Below are 11478 nucleotides of genomic sequence, written 5' to 3'. Positions count from 1 at the left end.
CTTTTCCCCTCTCCCTCTCACATGCACTTACGCATTCTCAATGTCACTGGGCCTAGTAAGATCGTTTTGTTTCTCCCCTGTTCCCCTCCCTTGCCTCGTCGCACTCTGAACACTTGTGTACGAGCTCGATAGAAATAAAATATATCATATCACATCCTCAAGGGTTGGATCCAGGATGCTATCATGCACACCCAAATTGAATTTCATAGCCCTCATATAGGTTTGACGCCCAAAGCACATTCCGACTAAATGATCCTCGCTGATAGATTATCGACTGCTGCCTGTAGTAATAGGTCCTTTGTGACTTGCCTTGCTTAAACTACACATGGCCTTAAGACCTCCCATTTGTGGGGAAGAGCTTCTAAAAAGGTGCCAGTTGCTGCCTAAGCTGCTGGTTGGCAGCTCCAAGTGGCGCTTTTGCAATTGGCCTGGCAAAGATGAAAGAACATATTCTGGTAGACATTGATTATTTTGTTCTCCTTCCCCTAAGGACAGAAGCAGCTAAATGGAGAGTAGCCACTGCCACCACAAAACATAGTGGCGGAGATTGAGGTGGGAGGCAAGACATGGGGTCTAAAAGGGCAGAGAACAGTAACTTATATCCAACCTCATTCACAACCAACACAGGGGAGTCTTCTTCCAAATCATAAGGGCTTCCGCCATGACATCCTTCTGCATAGGAACTGCTGATCTTTCAGTCTTGTGACATAAAGACAACCACCAATACCCACCTGCTCTGCAAGAGGGACCACAGGTACCGAAATGTTGAGAAATTCCATCAGTCCAGAAACTCTTTAATGGAAAGCTCTTACTGATGAGGGAAGTTCCTCCAGTTTCCTCCACGTGGTCTGTACCAGGACTAGGCCAAGATGCTTTGATGTGGAGGAGCCGAGGAGGGATCCCCAAAAGAGGGGACCCAAAGGCCTGCAAGTAGGAGTTGGCGCCACAGTAATAACTAGGGCCAGGGCACTTAAAGGAACGGAGGGAAGGTATGAGGATCCAAAAGGGTCAGCTGCATTTCTCTCATGTCATTGAAGTAACCTCATGAATACAAAAGGCCTGTGAATTTCACAAAGAACTTATCATCCAAAGCTGCCGGAGGCAGTGGAAGAGGTTGCGTCAAGGAGGTCTTTCAGAACAGAACTCAAGAAAGACCCCGCTCCAGAGAGTGCTAGGAGTCAGTAAAAACAATGGTGATGCGATAGGTAGGTGGGTGATCCACCATGAGCTGTAAGGACATTTTCATAGGTGTGGACAACTGTACCTGGGGACAAAGGGATCAAACCCCTGATGAGTAATGAGTGGAGTATCCTTCACTGGTGCCTGCTCCCAAACAAATGGGAGGCCTGAAGGAACAGTAAGTTCCTACATCACAGGAGCACTTTGCTACACTGGCCGCCATTACGTGACCTAGATGTTTGCCATCTTGCCAGGTTGCTTGACATGGCTGGGGGCCGAGGAGGATTACGATGTAGTCATGGACTGTGTGTCTGGGGAACCTCAGCATGGGTGCTGGAAAAATGTACTGGTGCAACCTTTTGGAGGAGCCAGCAAACGTTTAGCCCCTTTCAACCATCTTAGAATGATAATCAGGCAACATCCTGGTTTTAGTCCCATTTTCTGGAAACCTCAGTCTTTGGCCTGGTCTTAGACTAAGTGGTGAACCTTGGGTGCATGACTGGATTGAGCCCCAGAACAGAGAACTCTGGGGTCAATTCCAGAATGAGCCCCGGATAGGGGAACCTCTGAGGAATCTCACCAAGCCATGGGATCACTAGTACCCCTCCCAAAACAGGGGGATCATGGGAAGGCGTTCTTTGTCTGGAGTGCCATTAAGGGAGGAAGGGTTGTTAATGTTTGCTGTTTCTTCATCTCACGTAAGTCCCTTACATGCTGTCGAGTTGGCTAGGAGAACAGCTTCTTCCACTGCTGCAGGCTACAAGTAAGTGACCAGAGTGTGCATCATGCACCAACACGGTCACGCCACTTTATCAGTGAGACAGAGAGAGTGCAAGTTCACATCAGGCACCTACTTGTTTTAGCACATGCAGGCAAGAAACAGGCTTTAACAGACAGCAAATGACAATGCAGCACCACCAGGAGCTGAAGGGGGAAAGGAAAAAAAGGTTTGAACAGAAAAGCGCAAGGGAGAATAAAAGTGCACAGACATACTATTGCTGAGGGCTCTGTTTTATCTGTTGCAGAGAAAATGACTCGGTGCGAGGCTGGAGGAAGCGCCTGTTGGAGGGTGGAACCATGTGCTGCTACACTAACCATTTACAGTTGAGGGGTTTGTTCCTCTTACTGAGAAAATGGCTTTGGTCCAATCCTTGCACACAGGAACTGCCATAATTTTGCAGGAAGGGGAATAGGACATCAGAGAAAGGGTTAGACAAACACTTCGCTGTTCAAGCTAGATTTCTCACTACGTGGGCAATAATCTGGGTGGCTGCCTTTTAGCTTCCACTTCCTGTTGTCTGGCTATGGGGATAGGGCCTTAAGCAGCTGAGCACGCCATGTGGGCTTCGTCTCCCTCACACCCATTACAGATAAACCAGATGCCTCACCATGGATAGCTGAGAAGACAGAGGATATTCCTGTTAAACCAGCTATACTCCAATGGGATACCCTAATGTTCGAGGAATGCAAAACCAAAATCCAGTTAAGGGAAGGAGAGTGCTATCGCTAAACACAAGTAGGCAATTGTGTTTCCCTTTTGGGTGTCTGAACTGCTGGGTCCCAGAAACTGAGGGCATTAGAGCCGTCAGTGGTTTTGGGAATCTAAAAAAGTATATCCCTAATTGTACCAACTGCTAGACGACTTCCTATGATGGTAAATTTCCATAGATGTCCAGATGGAAAAAGGAATTGGGGACCTCTGTCCCAGAAGAGTCTTGGTTTCGTTTTTGGGAAAGAGGCCATAAATTGAGATGCACACCCATCCGACAATGAGCATATGTAATGTGCCTTTGCAGTCACGCGTCACCCAGCGTCTACAAAACATATACCCCCATTCAGATCCTTTGTACTGGAGAAATCTAAAGTGTGGAACACTTGTGGTGGGGATACCACAAATTCCAGTTGCGTTGGAAGGAAGTCCTGGAAAAAAAAAAAAAAGAATAAGGAGTCTGTTCAGGGTTTAGTTGCTCATGGATCCATTCGCACTCATTTGGGTAACAGACGCTTAAGGCAAATACCCCCATCACAGGTTACAACGTCAAATTGCTTGTGCACCTACTTATTACTGCATGCTTCCGTTTGGCCCAATTTTGGAAAAATCGTGATGGCACGATTATAGTTTACTAGTGTGTTAAAATAAGTGACATTCAATCTGTGGACAATAGATAACTGCATTACTTGCTAAACAATTTGCAAATTATATCCAAGTGTGGTCCCGATTTATTGACTACATACAGAACAATCAGAACTTACCAAATAAACCGGCAATGCTAAAAACAAGTTAAAATAAACAAGTATTCAATTACCGTTGGGATTAACTTGAATGGGCTGGAATCTGTCCCAAATGATGTGGGGCTAATCAATATTGCATAGTTGTGCTGCTGGAGTGGTCTTCTCCCTTTTATTCTTTCGATTTGACTTAAATGTATGTTTTTCTTTTCTTTATTGCTTGATTTCATTGTTTGGGGACAACTTGCAATTGGATGTTAAATGAAAATCATCATAGCTTAAAAAATCCGACTCTAGATTTCAAGACATGCCTTCAACAAATGCTCAACGATCTCACCAGTTCGATATTTGTCAGACATTTTGCATCCACTTCTGTATCCTGCGAATCCGGACAGCATCCTCTGATCTGGTTCAAGTCTTTTAATACCAGTTTCTTTAGGTTTGAACATTTTTGTTTAAAAAAGGTACTTTAGCGAATGAACGGATTTCATTATGCCCGTTATTTCTCCACTGTAGCGGTGGGCTACTTTCAGTTTGGTCCTTTTTGTAAATGGCTACAATATCTTCTGAAGAGAGGTACGCCGGAAATTCCAGGCTGCTTCAAAAAAACGTCCAGGGCACATTAAAGATGCAGTTCTCCTTCGAGTGTGGTCCTTCTGAGCCTTATTTAGTTAGGAGGGAAGCTATCTTCAAAACACTACTACTTCTGTGGATTAGTGAAGACTCAACAGCATAGACCTTTTTATTTGTAAGCGTTATTAACCTTCTAAAAGGTGTGGAGTGTGGCAGTGAAGACTTCCATTGCATTGATCACACTAGTCTTGAAGCTGCAATTAATTAAACAGATACAAATCCAAGCTCACTTTCTTCTACAGGTTTAGCACTGAGCAGAAAACCCTCCAAGCAAAATCAGCTGTGCAAAATAAAAACTACAAACTATCTTTCTTTGCCACTGTATTCGAAATCAAAGAAAACCACACGATTTTACATCATATTTTTATTTCAATGTCAAAATTAGGACGGGGTCCACATGGTAAATACATATCAATGGTGTATCTCTTTAAACAAGGTTATCTGGCAGAATTATTTTTCTATTAAATAAAAGATAACCGCAATTCACACTAGAATTGTTCTTAACTGCAGGTCGGTTATTTGCAATAAAAAATAAAACAGAGCTGCAACATCCATGTCCAGTAGACCGAAGAAAAATGCCCCAAATTACAGGACAACCAAGATGGCTGCCAAACGGTCAACTAGAAGGGACATCTGTAGTTATTCTACAGGGTAGTGTTCACGGGCCTGTAGCAATTGCGTTTTCAAGAGAGGACCAACAAGATCTGCTAGAAGGGGATTTTTTTTCATGAGAACATCCACTGTAATGAAAGCGACATGAGAGCAAAAAGGTAATTTGGTTCACACTGTGGACATATCCCTTTGTTTTTGGTGCTATGTACTCTGAAGAAATGTGTGTGAACGTAAAAACCGGATGTACAGTGCTCATCAATACTCTTTCTTGCCTCAGTACAAGAAGTGATGGGGAAAAAGTGCTACATGTTACCCAGCAAGGTATATACAAAAGAATGGGAAAACATGTGCACATACGCCCTGCTGTAAATTGCACGGATGCTAGTTTGCTGCAAAATATGGCTTTAGTTAACTTTGAATACATTTAGAAAAACTAAGGTCTTAAGGTTGAAGCACATCCAATAACAGCTATCTAAGTTAATGGAGAATGAGGGTTGGTGATAGTCTCTTGTCAGTTCATGGTTGACTGAAGGAACCATTTTCCCAGGGCACACTCAGAAAGTGCAGAATGTGGTGGATGTTCAGCATTAGTGTACAACGAGCAGTGCTGAACAGATCAAAGGTTATCGTACATTTGAGGAGAGCTGTACCTACATGTGTTGCACTCGGCAAAGTTCCAATGCCTTCTCTTTTGATGAAAAAAAGTAGGATTTAATAGCACCTGCTTACAGAAAGCATTGCAGGCCCGGCCTCTTACCACAGAAATCTGCAAACACTCTCCCCTTAGCCACTCTAGCAGCAGCAAATGGGAGATAAAATGACAATAGAGTGGTTGTTTTAAAAAGGCCGTTTTGCAAACAGGGCGATTTAAACGGGTAATTCTATTATAAACACGTCTGCTATTTGAAACACAATTTCGAAACATGCTTTCGGCATGGAATTAGCTTGTTGTCTTAACGTGGCTGCCTTGTCTGTACACCCAAAGGCCTGCAAGTAGGAGTTGGCGCCACAGTAATAACTAGGGCCAGGGCACTTAAAGGAACGGAGGGAAGGTATGAGGATCCAAAAGGGTCAGCTGCATTTCTCTCATGTCATTGAAGTAACCTCATGAATACAAAAGGCCTGTGAATTTCACAAAGAACTTATCATCCAAAGCTGCCGGAGGCAGTGGAAGAGGTTGCGTCAAGGAGGTCTTTCAGAACAGAACTCAAGAAAGACCCCGCTCCAGAGAGTGCTAGGAGTCAGTAAAAACAATGGTGATGCGATAGGTAGGTGGGTGATCCACCATGAGCTGTAAGGACATTTTCATAGGTGTGGACAACTGTACCTGGGGACAAAGGGATCAAACCCCTGATGAGTAATGAGTGGAGTATCCTTCACTGGTGCCTGCTCCCAAACAAATGGGAGGCCTGAAGGAACAGTAAGTTCCTACATCACAGGAGCACTTTGCTACACTGGCCGCCATTACGTGACCTAGATGTTTGCCATCTTGCCAGGTTGCTTGACATGGCTGGGGGCCGAGGACGATGTACCAAAAAATGCAAAAATGGCAGCCCTTGCAAAACTGAATGTTGATAGCTGGGAGGTCGAATTAATCATAACCAGTTGCTTTTTTTTCTGGGCACCCCTCCACACTAGTTTTCCAGCCTGCCATGCCATTACAGAACAGAAAAAAAACATATGCAAATTAGGCTTGGTACTACCCCATAACGGGCAGTCCAGCTTTAACTTTTAGGCAACACCTCTTAAGGGCAAAACTGCAACCCCCGAAATGCGTTAACTTCATTGGGGAAATCTAACATGGGTCTCTAGGCACAGCAGCCTCAGGACCATGTCTGGGAATACCTGTCCCACTCGGTGTGACTTTTGCAAAACTGAAGGTTGATGGAAGGTTTTGGGGTGGGGCCAAGCCTAATTTGCATATGGTCTTTCCCGTTGTTTAATGGCACGGCAGGCTGAAAAACTATGGTCTACACAGTTTCCAAGTGGTTGTTCGTTCAATCGAAACCTTCCATACAAACAACTTTAGCAGAGGGTTGACCCATGTGTATGTCCACACTGGACCGGACACAACCATGAAGTAAAAGGAACAAAATGGAAGGTCTGGATATTGCCATATTTTTCATATCTACAGAGGCAAGCACAGCTATCGAAAAATCATGAATTACCCCGGCATATGCATTCACAACAGAGCATTAGTGCTGTGGCCATGTTGAACCACTAATGACTTTCTTAATCAAGCATTGGCAATGCAAACAGTTTTGGCTTTTGTGTAGGCTTGGGAAATGCATTTGTCAGGCACGAATGTAATGGTATTACTGCCCATCAATGGTAGCTACAGCAAAATGGTGCAAGTGCCATGGGCATCTATTAGCAGTGCCTGGCAAATGCGCAATACTTGTACACAAGGCAAAACTGTTAGTTTTGCCAATGCTTGCTTTTAACACGACTTCAGTGAAGGGCACGCAGTGTTTATAGAAAACGAGTGGTTGGAAGCAGACCTGGTTAAGACATTTTTTTTACACCAGTGGCGTGTTTACAGCTTTAATTAAGTCATTAACTCTCAGAAGACTGCTTTGAAAAAATGCTGGCAGGCAATTCGAGCACAAACTTTCAAGGTAAGGCTTGATAAAGCAAGCTCACAGAGATCCCAGGAAGATTCGTTTTGGACGGAGAGGGGCAGGAAGTGGGTGGGAATGGCCATAGGGATTAGCTTGGCTAGGAGCAGTCAATGGGTGTGTAAATAACCAAATAACACCTAGAAGCTTTGTGTGCCTCCTCATAAACCATTTCTCCCTAGCTGTACTCCAATAGTTTCAGTTTATAGATGGCCATTACAATAATGCATATGGATCATATCGGAACATTGGGACAGAAGAGCCTTCATCAAAACTTTCCCACTGCTGCCCAGCAGTGGGCTTGTGCGACTGATGGGCAAAAGTGGCAAAAAGTGATAATGAAATAAGAAATGGGGCCAACTGATTTTTGGGTATGTGCATGGGTGAAGCTTCCAAACACATCTTTCAGCTTCTATATGCGACATAATGCCAGCAATTACACGCAGGCAGGGTTTCTCAAGTGCAGGTCAGAAGAACGTGTTGCAAACATTGCAAATATACAAAGTTGAGCCATCTGCCGTCTCTTCCTGAAACATAATGGGGCTATTACAAAAAGTTAGAGAGCGACCAATTCACAAATATTTTATTGTTAGTAACTCAGACTTGCTCCTGGCTTTGACTTAACCCTGGAACGACCAGCGTTTTAACTTCTCTATGAATCAAACAGTCTGTTCGATGTTACACAATTACGAAAAAAGTCATCAATTGTTTTGTGGGGGTTGCACCCCCAAACCCTCCTCCCCACACATTTTTAAATATTCCTGACACCCCCCCAACCTCTTATCTGCCCTTTCCCACTCACCAAAATTTCAATGACCTTTTTCGTAATTCTTTACTCGTAAAAAAGGCAGTCGTAAAAAGGACTGTCGATGAAACAACGGTATACCAAACAGTCTTGCTTCAGAAGTAAGTCAGAATAACTCCTAAATCCTTTTTGGCAATGGAACCTATAGTTCTGCAAAACGGGTTAGCTACGGTAGCCTGCTGCTTCCTCCAGGCAAATTTACATGTACAAGCTTTTGCAGCGACTAAATGGAGCTTAGATGCCTGGGAAAAAGAGGGCAAAACAAACACGTCTGGGTGGGCTTAAACTTCCAATAAGTTTGCACAGAAGCGCACATGTACATCAATTTCATGTCATTGTTAAACAGTTTTCTTCTTTAACTCTGTTTTTTTTTAATGATCAGCTATTTTGCAGTAATAGCCAGGGCAAACACTAGGGTTAAGAGTGGTTCAAGCAGGATGATTTACATATCTCCTGCATCAACAACACATAAACATAACCTACAGCGCTCGAGGTTTCCCCCGATCCGATACTAGCACCAATGCCCAGCACTCGGTATATACTGAGCTGAAGCTGCCAACAGCACAGCACATCACTTCTCCCACTCTCCTGCTCCCCTCCTCCCGACTAACCCTACCCGTCCTCCCTGTTTACAGATCCGCCACAGCGCTTTGGGACCAATTCCGTTGGTGACGGTGCGCTGTATAAGTACCTTTAACATAACATAACATATCCATTTTCAAGGTAATTTGTGGCAGTTAACATTGCCAAAAGAAAGATTGTAAACTAACCTGATACTCCATTTCATGAAGTCCTAGAGCGGCAGTGCCGGGAGAAACTAAATGCCCAGTCATCAAAATCAATATTATGTATTTTTCAAAAGTCTACAGGATACAATGATAGAAAATCTTACACGCGGTTCACTATGTGTCTGCAATTAACATGCTATAATGGGAAGCATTCCCAATAAATAGTATTTTATGAATTAATAGTAGAAAAAAAGTGCAATGCATATACTGGGCAGAAAAGAGTGGTTAAATTCACACAAAACTGGCTTTTTGGTTATGGGATGCGACGCTACGTCAAAGCTTTCAGAAGCTGAATGTTTTTCCTTAACGTTTCAGGCCAATGGCTTGTGGCAATTTAAGCATTCTTAGCAATACATCGATAAAAGCAAATTGAAATAGGACCGCATACACGATGCCTTTCCTAAACAGAAAAAGACCACTTTTTGCACTCTGAAATGGACGTCTATACCTTGGTGGCAGGACGGTTTTGCACGCCCTTTCCAGACAGCAGCACAGACGCCGATAAGGGAGCAAGCACTTACACGAAGATGTGAGGCGAATGGAAACCAGTCCAGGTAAAACGTTCAAGCTAAAACCTGGGACAGGCTGTGGGAGAGCCATTTAGTGGCATATGAAAAAGGGGACAGTGAGGACGAGACCATTTTGATTTAAAAAGTATGCATTTATTGGGATTAACAATTATATTGGATGCAAACGAGGCCCATTCCATAAAAAACATACATGTCCTCATCTCGTAGACCCGAAATAAACGTGGTTTTATATTTTCCGTTATTTTGTTACCCTTTTGTAAATTGAAAACAATATCAACAGTCACGTGATTTGGGAATGCGACCACTATGATTCTTTGCAATGTCCTGAAAAGTCAATTGCAAATAGTATTTTGAATGGGAGTAGACAGTTGTGTTCATGTAGGTCTTAAGAGTATGTGTAAGGTTATTGCGGAGACACTAGGACATCAAGACCTGAGCCAATTCAATAGTGTCTGAGCTTGGTTTTTACAAGTACCGCCCAGTGAATGGAACAGACCGGATTGACCGGATACGGACGTGAGACCTGCAAGCACCAGGTTTACTTCCAGGTGCTGCTCATAAAAGGAGACATGGAAATGTTTGGGTCGTAATGGCGCAGTTCTGCAGCAGGACTCCACTGATCTACGTATTCTTGGCAGATTGACATGTAAGCCAGGGAGCACACTTTAGTTGGAACGCATACACAATATCCAGAGGCTACACGTGATCATTAATTGAAGCACAGCAGAATTACAAAGGCGGTGGAACCGAATTTTCTGCTGAAAAGAGCAGCTGCCAGACACAGCTGCATAGAAAATAGAATTCAAGACACCTCCCATTCTAGCACTATAGTTCTGTGTGATAAATGGCATTTCATATCGATTTCCTTTTAAAAGCCGCTCTAAATACCCCCACACTTCCAAGCCTTCCCTGTTCTATCATTTACTTTACCTTCTTTTTTTAAAAAAAAATGTTTTAACTCTTCCACCACTGACCGATACAGAACAACCAAATTCTGGAAGATTTGTGAAAGGTGTCATTCAAACATGATTTTCACATGCTACTAGAACTATTTCAATGTACTGCATTAAAACCCATAAGTATTCAACAGATCTGATGCATTTGTGCTACTTTAATATTTTATTATTTTAAATAATCACTTCCCGCGATTGGTCTGCTTAACACTCATGCAGTCTGGTCGTGTTTCAAAGGAGGAGTGCTCAGTTAACCGAAAACCGTGCTAAAAAGTCACAGTCAGTCTAAATGTTGGCTGACCTATGCAACGTAATGAACTTGGTTGCTCTATACAACTCTGCTGGATCCTGTCAATCGGCAGGTGCTCTTGGACTTAGCCAGGATTTGTATTGTAATCCCACGTAGTGCACAACTGCAGGGTTTTAAAAAAAAAAACCTTTTAAAAAAGTAATTTTATTTAACTATAACTAAAACGCAAAACATTATTCACTTGCGAAATGGCGATCCAGAATGTTACCCGTAAAATCTGAACCCACCCCACACACACACAAAACACACCTCAATAAAAAAGAAGGTTCAAAAGGGAAGCCACCAAAAGATTGAGGGCAGGGATGAAGAACTTGTCCTTACCGCATGGAACAAAACACATCTGAACTGGGTACACATTAGTTCCTTTGTTTCATTTTTCGAGATTCCAACTAAATCGACTAGGAACAGCATCACTAGTCCAAAACACAGAATGGCATTACAATCACAAGAAATGATTAACTGATTGCAATGTACTTCGACCAGATCAAGTCGAAGAAAAGGAGGTTGTCTAATCTCAATTATGTTTACTTAAAGGTGTGTCAGTGATTAACAAAGATATTTTGGAAGTAGATATCAATTGATTTAGGATTTTGTTTAAAGTATCTGAGTGCTTGTCCTATAGCAATACCTAAAAGCAATGCAAAGAAAGTTGCCGACAATCGAGCAGGCGGGCTCCGATTTCTGAAAAGACATGGCATTTTCCATCCAGGATATCTTGAATCTCCACCTATGCATGGTCTTACAAATGGATTGCAAAGTAAAGTTTGTGCATCCGAGGCAATCTCCTAAAACCTTTTCAAATAATGCTTGCTTACCGTTTT

The sequence above is a fragment of the Ambystoma mexicanum genome, chromosome 6p (genome assembly GCF_040938575.1).
Source record: "Ambystoma mexicanum isolate Mex_15411 chromosome 6p, UKY_AmexF1_1, whole genome shotgun sequence".
NCBI lineage: Eukaryota > Metazoa > Chordata > Amphibia > Caudata > Ambystomatidae > Ambystoma > Ambystoma mexicanum.
This window is presented reverse-complemented; position numbering follows the sequence as displayed.